Here is a 10343-nt window from a genome sequence, read left to right as displayed (position 1 = left end):
GTCTATGCGTGTGCAGGAAGCACACAGAGATGCTCCTGGACTGGCAGTGGGGTGCCCCCATGGCAGGTCCCTGACCTGCCCACCACCTGGCTTGGCCTTGCCTGCCTTCAATGCGCTCAGAACACTTTTGTGCCTACAGCTGGCCACCATCACGTGACCCAGAGCCTGTTTCTAATAAAGCATTGAATACCCTGTGGATTTTATTGAACCCTGAGAAGGGAACAATAGATGGTGCACAGTTGACCTTCCCACTGGAGGCTGAGGCAGGAGGATCCCAAGTTCAAAGCCAGCCTCAGCAATGGCTAGGTGCTAAGTAACTCAGACCCTGTCTCTAAATAAAACACAAAATAGGGCTGGGGATGGGGCTCAGTGGTCGAGTGAGTTCAATGCCTGGTACCCCCACCCCCAGAAAAAAGAAAAACTAAGTGGGACCATCCTAGGTCACTAATGTTTATACCTAAAACCATTGCCAAAAGCTTGGTGGGTCCTTGTTCCTGATGCCAATCCAGTAATGAGGACACGGTTTTGAGAAACAGGGAAAAGAAGTGTTTTGCTTTGCTGCCAAGTTCTTCTTTCAGATGGGCCGGTTCTTTCTCCCCTCTGTCCAGCTCCTCCCTGGACTCCTGACCCAGGGCTGGGATTCTGCCCCTCAGCAGGAGCAGGGGGCTGCTCAAGAGGTGATTCAAAGGCTCCTTCCATGCCTCTCTGTTGGAGTGTGATTCACTTGTTAATTTGGGAGATACTCCTGTGTGTGTGTGTGTGTGTGTGTGTGTGTGTGTGTGTATGTGTGTGTTGCTGGGGATGGAACCCAGGGCCTTGTGCGTGCGAGGCGAGCACTCTACCAACGGAAATACTCTGGTTTCTCTTCAGATCGTGTGAATCTCTTGCCTTTTACTAAAGATTTCCGTGGAGATGATCATTTCCGAGATCTTCTGTGCCATCCCCAAAGTCTGGATTACTTTGTTCCTATGGAGGGTGTAGGCCGGGGACAGATAACGCTGCCTGGGATGGGGAGGAAAGGTGACCCCATTTCCCCTGAGATTAGGAGGGGGAGATAGGGAGGAGCAGGGAGAGAGGGAGAGAAAGAAACAGGTGCATTTTAAAAATCAGTTGCAGTGGCTGAGCAGCAAGGGCCAAGTCCAAGCCTAAAGTGGACCCTGTTACAGAAGGACGTGCAGCCAGAGATTCTGGGAAGCCCTGGAAGCTGGGAGGGGCAAGGAGAATCCCCGACAAGTCTCTGAGGGCAAGTCTCTGAGGGTGTAGGACCCTGCAGAGCTGGACTTGGGACTTCCTGGGCAGCCCTGTGGGAGAGCGCATTTCCGTTGTTGAGCCAAGGTTTGGGTGCTAAGAAGGCGCGTTAGTGGTCGAGAGCTGTGCCAAGGGGCCAGGACCTTCCCTGTGTCCAAACAAGACTGAGCCAAGGCCTTCACCCCAGACCCTGGTCAAGTCCAGCAATGTTATTCATAGGAGCAAAGGGGGCAACCCCGACCTCCAGGGGCGGTGAGTGGACAAGGAGACCAGGGTGGAGCTGCCCGCTGCAGCGGGCCCGTCAGCTTGCGGGGGCTGTGGGTAACACGTGTGTCACCCGGCTGGGCCACAGGGCGCTTAGTCAAGCACAACACTGGGCGTGTCTTTGACAGTAACACCCAGATCACCAGACTGAGTAAAGTGGTTCCCACGCGGGAGGGGGCAGTGGAAGGCAGAAAGGACGGCGGCCTCCTCCCCAGGTGGCCTCTCCTGGGTCCCGCGGCTGGTCTTCACACTAAACAGCAGCATCCTCTGAGGTCAGACCTCTGTGCCTTTGTCTCCAGGGCTCAGTGCTGACCCCTGCAGCTCCCGGGTCTCCTCCACCTCCTGTGAGTCGGTCTTGAGACAGGGTCCACTTTATGCTCCGACTTGGCCCTTGCTGCTCTGCCACCGCAACTGGTTTTAAAATGGTCCTGTTTCTTTCCCTCTCTCCCTGCTCCTCCCTAATCTCCCTCTCCCTAATCTCAGGGTTAACAGGGTCACCTCCCCATCCCAGGCAGGGTTATCTGTCCCTGAGCCCACACCCTCCATAGGAACAAAGTAATCCAGATTTGGGGGATGGACCAGAAGATCTCAGAAATGACTATCTCCAAATTAACCTGTGAATCACCCTCCAACGGAGAGCACGCACGGAGAGCACGTGGAATGTAGCCTTTGAGTCACCTCTTTAACAGCCCCTGCTCCTGCTGAGGGGCAGATTCATAGCCTCTGGGGTAGGAGTCTCCCTGTTTCTCCTCTGCTAGCAAAACAATAAACCTTCTTCTTCCTTTTCCTCAAAACCGTGTCCTCTTGATTGGGTTGGCACTGGGGACAAGGACCGAACTTGAAGCAACACCTCAGGTAGTTCAGGTGGCCTCTCCCTGAGTTGGGCATCTTCTGCCCTCTGTGTGGGCTGTGCCTGAATCTCCCCTTTGATCAGGGCACCAGCTGCAGTGGATCGGGGCCACGGACTCCAGTGTGGCCTCATCTGAAGTCCATCACCCTGTTTCCAATAAGGGTGACCTGAGGAACTGGGGGTTAGGATTTCAGCTCTTTTGGGGAACACCATTTGACCCATAAGGGGGTCTTGCCAGCTCCCCTTGGCCACCCAGCCCTAAGTTCCCCCAACACTTGGGGACACAGGTGTCTCCCACTTTTTGGCTGCCCACTGAGATGGTCATTGTCCTCTTTCCTCTGATCCCTGCAGAACTGTCTGATGGCTGGATTGTCAAGAACCTGCAAACCCCAGCCAAGACCCACAGCCCCTGCCGCCTCAAGCAGTCCCTTGACAATGTTGATGGTCCCCCAGGCTGTGTGTGAGAGACAGAGGGATCAAGCTCTGCCCTGTGTGAGCACCTTCTCCATGGGCCCCGGAGGGAGCCGAGGCTGAGCCGTCCAGCACTGCCGTGTGCCGACTCTGTGCTCCGGGCCTGGAGGGCTGCGGCTCTGTTCCTCTCTCTCCTCAGTGTGCCTGGATCATCCTCAGAGCTGCTGCGTGCCCTGTCAGGGCCTGGACCACTGTCCCCAGCGGGCACTTAACCTGGTCAGGCCACCTTTCCACATCTACTGGAAATGAACCAGGGGCTGCAGGTCACTTTCTGGTTCCCTGGCCCCTGCGTGGTTGGGCCCTGCGGACCTGCTCTTTGTGTCCAGCAGGGCCTCGGGAACCTCCTGGAGTGGGTGTCCAGCTGCCCATGGGCACTGCTTGGCTGGGTTCCTGGACCCTGCTCTGGGCCTCACCCCTTGGCCACAGAGCATCTGTCCTCACAAGATCAGCTCCCGATTCCGACCCAGAGTGACAGCTTCATCTGGCTTGGGCACAGGGTGGAGGCCCAGCCTGAGGAAGTCCTAGGGTTTCTCTGGACAGATGTGGCCTGGAAGGGAAGCTGGGCCCTTTTCAAGCCTCAGGCGCTGTTCCCTGCCCTCCTCTCCACTCCCTCCCTAAACTCAGAGTCCTTTCCTGCTGGGAGCCCCTGCTCCCCTTCTCCCCAGGGTTCCCTTCTCCCCAGCAGACCTTGGCATCCTAATGCCCGGGTCAGGAAGCCTCAGGTATCCAAGAGATCTCAGGTTTTCCGCCCAGCTCTGCGACATCTTCAAGGACCAGGCCTGGACTTGGCCTGTTTGTCTTCAGAGAGACACGGGCAGGTCACGGTTTGCTAAGTGCCTTGTGGTGCCAAGGGCAGGTGGCATGTGTCTGAGTGCAGCCCGCCTCTGCTGAGAGAAGGTGTCAGGGAGAACCCTTCTCCAGAATGTGTAATGGTCCCCCAGTGGGTATTTTGGGGACTAATTGGCCTGCTATTTGCAAGCTTCTTTGCGAGGAGCAGGGAGGGAGAACATGGGGGTGTTTTAAGTGCATGAAGTATTGACTCAGTTAATTAACTCAGCATGAACTGCGATCACAGCTCCCAGACCTGGCTGTGGTACTTGGTACTCGGTACTCGGTACTCGTGCAGCACCAAGAACTCAGGTGAGGACAGCAGGATCTTTTAAATTTTGGCATGAACCTTGAAGTCTGTCTAAAACCATGTGAACTGCGGGCTTGAGGGAGCTCACACTTTCAACATTAGATTGCACTACATTCCTTTTGATGAGATCATATCTTTGCAAAGTTGGATTTCTGGAGATTGTTGTGATAAAACCCAGTCAGTGAGCCACCAGTGTGGGGTGGGAAGCCAGCACAGAGGCTGCAGAGTGATTCCCACAATGGAGAAAATTGTGCAGTGCCAAACATGTAAACCATCCCATAAGTATTTGAGTGTGATAGTTTTCCTTTAGCTTATGTGTGCCATTTTTTAAAGCTACTAAGTTATGGAGATATAATCTTTTTAATTGAGGGGAGGTTCACTTACTGTAAAATCAACCATTTAAAAATGTACAATTCGGAAAAAAAAATGTACAATTCGGGCTGGGATTGTAGCTCAGCGGTAGAGCGCTTACCTAGCACAGGCGGGACCGGGGTTCGATCCTCAGCACCACATAAAAATAAAGGCATTGTGTTGTGCCCATCTACACCTAAAATATATATATATATCAGATTCTGTTTTTTTAAAAAAATTAAAATGTACAATTCGTTGAGTGTTTTCACTACTCCCCAAACATTGTCTTCAACCTAAAAGGGAACCCCACACCCATTAAGAAGTCACCCCACTCCCTGCCCACTGGCCCCTGGACAGTCCCCAGCAGGCTCTCTGTCTCCGTGACTCACTGTTCTGGAGAGTTCATGTAAAGGGTCACATGATGCGTGCTCTCTGGCACCGACTTCTGTGACTTTCCAGTTTTTTCCAGGTCTGTCCCTTGGCTGTGTCAGAGCTCCACCCTGCTGGAGTGACTGATGGCAGACCCCGGCCTGTGGGGCCACACGTCCATCAGGGAAACCCCAAGGTCCGCTGCCTGCTATGGTGGAAGAGGCTCCTGTGAACTTGGTTATTATTTGAATAGCTGTTTTCTATTACTTTGGTTATACACCTAAGAGCAGAATTGCTGGATCACATCATAATTCTATGTTTAATTTTTTTTTTTTTGAGGAGGAATTGCGAGACTATGCAGACTATTCCCCCACACACACTTTTTTTTTTTTTTTTGCAGTGCTGGGGATGGACCCGGGGGCCTCAGACATGCCAGGAAAGTGCTCTACCACTGAGCCAGACCCCAGCCCTCTCATAAGTCTTTAAAAAATTGTTTGGTGGTAACAACTTGATGACCAGCCTATGCAACGTCCCAGTGGGCACTTCTTTTGGCTGAGGAATGCTATAACAAGATGTTGGGGCCTTAGGGGTGCAGCATACAGGGCAGGTTTGGAGACCTCTGGTTTTTGGAGCATTGGCAGTGTCTCCAGGCACTAGGGGATGCTCTGGAGGTGACCCATGCAGGACTGCCTGCCCTGGAGGGACCAGGTGGAGGAGCCCAGGTGCCAAGGGCTTTAGGGTGGCAGCAAAGAGGTACCGACCCTGAACACTGCGTGGCTCCCAGGAAGAGTGGCATCTGTTTAATGAGGTCACCTGGGAAGGCCTCTGTCATAAAGTGGCCAAAAACAGGAAGAGGAGAAGCCAGAGGGGAGGCAGATCAAAGCTTAGGGACCCAGGAAGAGGCGACCCAGTGCAGAAGGTCTGGGAAGAAGGCGCTAGGTTATTGAAGAACAGAAAGAAGGCCAGGTGGCTGGACCTGGGGGCAGAGAGGCCAGGGGACTAGCAGGGGCCAGGCAGGGGCACAGTGTCCATGTGTTTCTGTTAGTAGGGAGAAGAGGCTGCCCCCACCGCCGAGAACCTCGGTGGAGGAGCCAGGGATTAATCAGTCCATCCTCCAGTAAACGCAGTGACACAGCAAGCCACATGCCTGTGATGTGATAACAGGAGTGTGATGAAGGCTGGGGTTCAGAGACACCAGGGACTGGCTGAGTGGGAGGAAACCAGGCATCACTCCGAGTGAGAAGAGAGGAGAGAGCTCTGAAGCAGACCCGACTGCCTGTGCAAATGTCCTGCTGGGCCTAGTGAGGGAGTGGGAGGGAGCAGTCTGGGAGGCGTGGCTGGAGGACGGAGAGCAGCAGAGACCACTGATCGAAGCCCTTCCCAGTCTAAAAACAGAGGAAAGAGGGTGCAGAGGAGATGCAGAAGGTGGTTAGGTCTGCTTCGAGAACAATTCTATGTCCAAAGAATGGACCAGGCAGAGGCCAGCATGGTCTGTCATGACCACATGGGAGAGACTGTGCTTGCCCAGAATCAGGCACCACCATCCAGAGGCATCAGGAAGGACCAGACCTGCTGACATTAAGGGCCTGGGGAGGGTACAAACTGGGGTCTCTGTGCCACAGCCAGGGGTGGGGGTGGGTCGAGGGCGGCAGAGTGCTGAATCTAGCTACGGAAGCAGCAGGCGAAGTACCTCCCTCCTCCTCCCTTGACAGCTGGTGGGCACATCCTTAGAGCCCAGGGTCTCAAACTCCTCTTGCTGCCTTTTTCTTCCTGCCTCTGCCTCTACCTCTGTCCAAACCAGGGGGCTGCCGGCCCTGCACGGACATCCTTAGGACATATGCTCAGGACATACCTCTGCAAACAGCTTCCCCTTGGCCTTGGCTCAAGGATTCGGGCTCACTCCAGCAGTGTGGTCATCCTCTATTGGCAGAGGCAGGAAATGGGCTCAGGGACTTTGGAGAGGTGTCTGTGGCCCACTCCCTCCTGGCCCTGTGCAGATGGAGGGTGCAAAGGGGACCTCTCATGGAGGGCACAGGCCTTAGCATATGAGCTGGGGGCCACTTGGGTCTGGGTGGAGGTACTGCAGCTGTGGGCTGCATCTTGTGGGTCCTCCACAGGCTGATGGAGTGTGTGGGGGAGGTAGGGGGCAGCTACTGGGTTCGGACCTTCAGACCAAAGGCGGCTCATTCCCAGAGATGGGGACTCTGATTGGAACCAGGTTGGGGTGAAATCAGACTATGTCAATGTGCCCAGGTGCCTCTGAGACATCCTAGAGTGAATGCAGGGTTGGATTTGGAGAGTGATGCTCAGAGAAGTCTGAACTGGCCAGAGACCCCAGAGGTCTTTGTTGAACAGATGAAAGCTTAGGGTGGGGCCTGGACAAGAGGGAGGTGGGGGGGGGTGTTTGCTGGATTGAGGCTTTAAAGAGCACCACAGAGGAAGGAAGGTGCAGAGGAGATGCAGAAGGTGGGCTTGCTACAATTACAGGAACCTCTCAGCCCTGCTCAGTGCCCTCCACAGTCCACTACCATCCCCCATGCTGGGTGCCCGCCCCTCCGTGCGACTCACTCCCGGGCATGGAATGAGTGAATGGGCCTCCAGAAGACCGTGGGAAAGACAGCTGGAGCTGCTGGGCCAAAGGGGAGGTGTCTCGGAAAGGGGAGTGTTTATGTAAACAGAAGTCATTTGCTTGAGAAAGAGCTAGAAGTTGGGAGTCTGTGGGGGAGGGGGCTCCCCTTCTCCCCCCCTGCCCCAGCATGGGGCCTAGGAACCACGTTCTGACGCCTCTCCCAAATCGCACTTCCTTGGAATTAGGCAAAATCTCTGCAGTGAACGAGTTATGTTCTTTAGAAATAACACTCAGAACATGCAGGGGATTCTCAAAAACAGCCGTGCAAGTTGTGGCAGGAATTGCAGGTAAGGGGAGGGAGGCAGACAGGAGGCCGTGGCTCGGAGGTCCCCAGGCCAGCTCGGCGCCACTCCAGGCTCCACCCTCCTGCGGGCAGGGCCAGGCAGGCACCCCGGGGTGCTGCTTCCTGCTGTGGCTGGGAGAATGTAGCCAGCACCTGCGTGCTCCCGGAGTCCTCGACAACGCCTGTGATTGCTCCAGAGAACGTGAGGAGGACAAAGAATAAAATAACTCAGTTTAAAACCACATGGAGCAGTTGGACACCAGTAGGAAATGACCATCACTATTTGTCCGGCAGTTGGTACCACTGCACACATTATCCATCTCACTGGAGCCACGGCCCTCCTGAAGCAGGTGCCACTATCCTGCAATCAGGGATGGGCATGCTCATTGGCAGGCAGGACCCCATCTCAGGCAGGACGACTGTAGAATCCTCTTACTCCTGCACTCTCGACCTGCGAAGTCCCTACAGCTGGATGCTCCCAGCCCTTCCCAGGTGCCGGTCCTTTGCCTGCCTGGCTGCATCCAGGTGTAGAGGTAAATGGGCCCAAGGAGAAGGGTGCATCCAGAAGACCTGGGTGGGTCACCTTCTCAGATGTGCCCTCAGGGGGTCTGTTGCAGGAGGAAACTGACTTTGGAATTCTTAAAGAAAAAGAAAAGGTAAAGGAGAAGCCTCGGGAGGGGGCGGTTGGCAGCCCTGCTCCCTGCTCCCTGGCAGTGTCCGCTCCTCTGGCCAGGGAGCAGCCTCTCCTCTCCTGAAACCTTCACCTCCTGCACACGGGACCACATCTGGGCTGAGTGACTTCTTCCTGACCACACGGAGCAAGTGACCATGCAGTTACTGTTATTCTGAAGTCCCAGATGCCAAACTTGCACTGCTATTACTCCTTATTTTTCTCAAATTGGCCCACTTTTCTTTTGACTTTCAACGTAGTGACACTTTACTTTTGTGCTTAGAAATATCAACTGCATCTGCCAGTGACCACTGCCCATTTATATAAGTAGGAAGTGCCTAGAGAATCCAGAATTTACCTTCGCAATTCCTTTTAGGGATTAAGAACTGCCTCTGGAGAGGGCCAGGCAGAGCGAGGTGTGTGGAGCAGCAGGGGTTGGAGCTAGGTCGGCTGTGATCTTTGCCTGCCTGCTGTGCCGGCCGCTGTTTTGGTCTTCCTAGGCTCAGGTTCCGGGCCCAAGCCCCATGCTGAGCCTGCAGCACGCACTCCATAAATATTTGTCAAGTGAAGCACACAGATGATTAAATAAATGAAATTGGAGTGTTTTATTACTTGACGGCTGTGGGCTGTTAGTCACCTACAGCTAGCTGCTGGGCTGGCGCAGGCGAGACTGGAAGTTTGAGGGAGAAAGGTACCTTGGGCTGAACCCCGGAAACAGGGCACATGACTCATTTTCTAGTCAATTTTTTTTCTCCACCAAAATAATGGCTACGTTTACTTTTCAACTTATATGTATATCGTCAAAGCTCCAATCATTCTTAAAGTGTTAGTTTCAACATTAGCTACATTTGCTGCAAACAGGCTTAAAATTACCCTTTGTCACCCTAGCCTCAGGGAGAACAATTCTCATTTAAAGATTATGTGAAAAAGGACAGAGCTCTGGTCCCCTAGGAGGTCCCCAAGCAAGCACTATCAAGTCAGGATCCTGAATCCCTGAACTCCAAAGTGAAGCCCTGGAGAGGCAGGGGGAAGGCAGTGGGGGATGGAGCTCCTCTGCAGGCATGGGGGTGTGGTGATGGTGTCCCCAGGGGAAAAGGTTCCAGTGCAGTTAATGTCAATAAGATGCTTGCTGCCCATGTCCCCCATCTTGCCCCATTATTCACCTCCTTTGGTGAGGAGTAAACCTGCACTCACTGCACAGGGCCTGAATGAGTGTCCTAGGTGTGGAGGTTGACATGACACTCCGCCTCTCTGATCCAGTTGTCTTTCTAGGGCTGGGAATCCCCCTGCTCTACCCCCCAAGGTGGAAGACACATCTTTTCTTTTCCAGCCATCTGCTCTACCTATAAAAAGCCACTGTTGTATAGGAAAGGATGAGGGAACCCGGGGGTCATACTTGAAATGGACTTTGGCTTTGCTGTTGGGGTAATTAAAATAAAACAAAAGTTACTTCTTCCTAACGGAGCGCTGTGACACAGCCAGATGGTAATCTGCAGGGAATGAGCCGGAGTGAAAGAGCCAATTACAAAAAGGTGACGTGCTGTACAGCTCCTGAATGTAAATATGACAATTGTGAAATAAGATTTTAGGAATAGAGGAAGAATTGGCAATGCCAGGGAAGCACGGGTGGGTTGCAGGAGGGCGCAGGACGGAGGTTTTGTTTCTGGACTGTGCTGGGTGGGGTACACGAACCTCCTTCGCAGGCCTCAGCGCGGTGTAGAAGTTAGCACACGGAAACGCGGGCCAGCAATACCTGGGAATTTGGATAAGATCGGCAATGGTATCGAAGTCAACATCATGGTTGTAATATCGTACTTTTTTCCTTTGCAAAGTTTTGCCAAGTAGCACGAGGGAAACGGGGTAAAGTGAGTTATTTCTTACAATTTCGGGTGACTCGACAGTTACTCAAAATATACAAAGGAAAGCAGGCCAGTTGTCCTCGAGCCGCGCGCACCTGGGGAGCGCCCAGAGTCTGGATGAGTCCACCTGTCTGTCCGCACTGCCCAGGGGCCTGCCCAGGGGCGGGGCCCGCGAAGCCGGCGGGGCGGGGCGTGCTGCGGAAATGACGTA

The 10343-nt window shown here is 53.8% G+C and overlaps 1 pseudogene; it reads left to right on the top strand.

Annotated features, from left to right (window-relative positions):
* The first annotated feature begins 850 nt into the window (after positions 1-850).
* LOC113175202 (U5 spliceosomal RNA) lies at positions 851-977 on the top strand (annotated as a pseudogene).
* The last annotated feature ends 9366 nt before the right edge of the window (positions 978-10343 follow it).

Source organism: Urocitellus parryii, chromosome 2, assembly GCF_045843805.1.
Source record: "Urocitellus parryii isolate mUroPar1 chromosome 2, mUroPar1.hap1, whole genome shotgun sequence".
Taxonomy (NCBI): Eukaryota; Metazoa; Chordata; class Mammalia; order Rodentia; family Sciuridae; genus Urocitellus; species Urocitellus parryii.
This window is presented reverse-complemented; position numbering and strand designations above follow the sequence as displayed.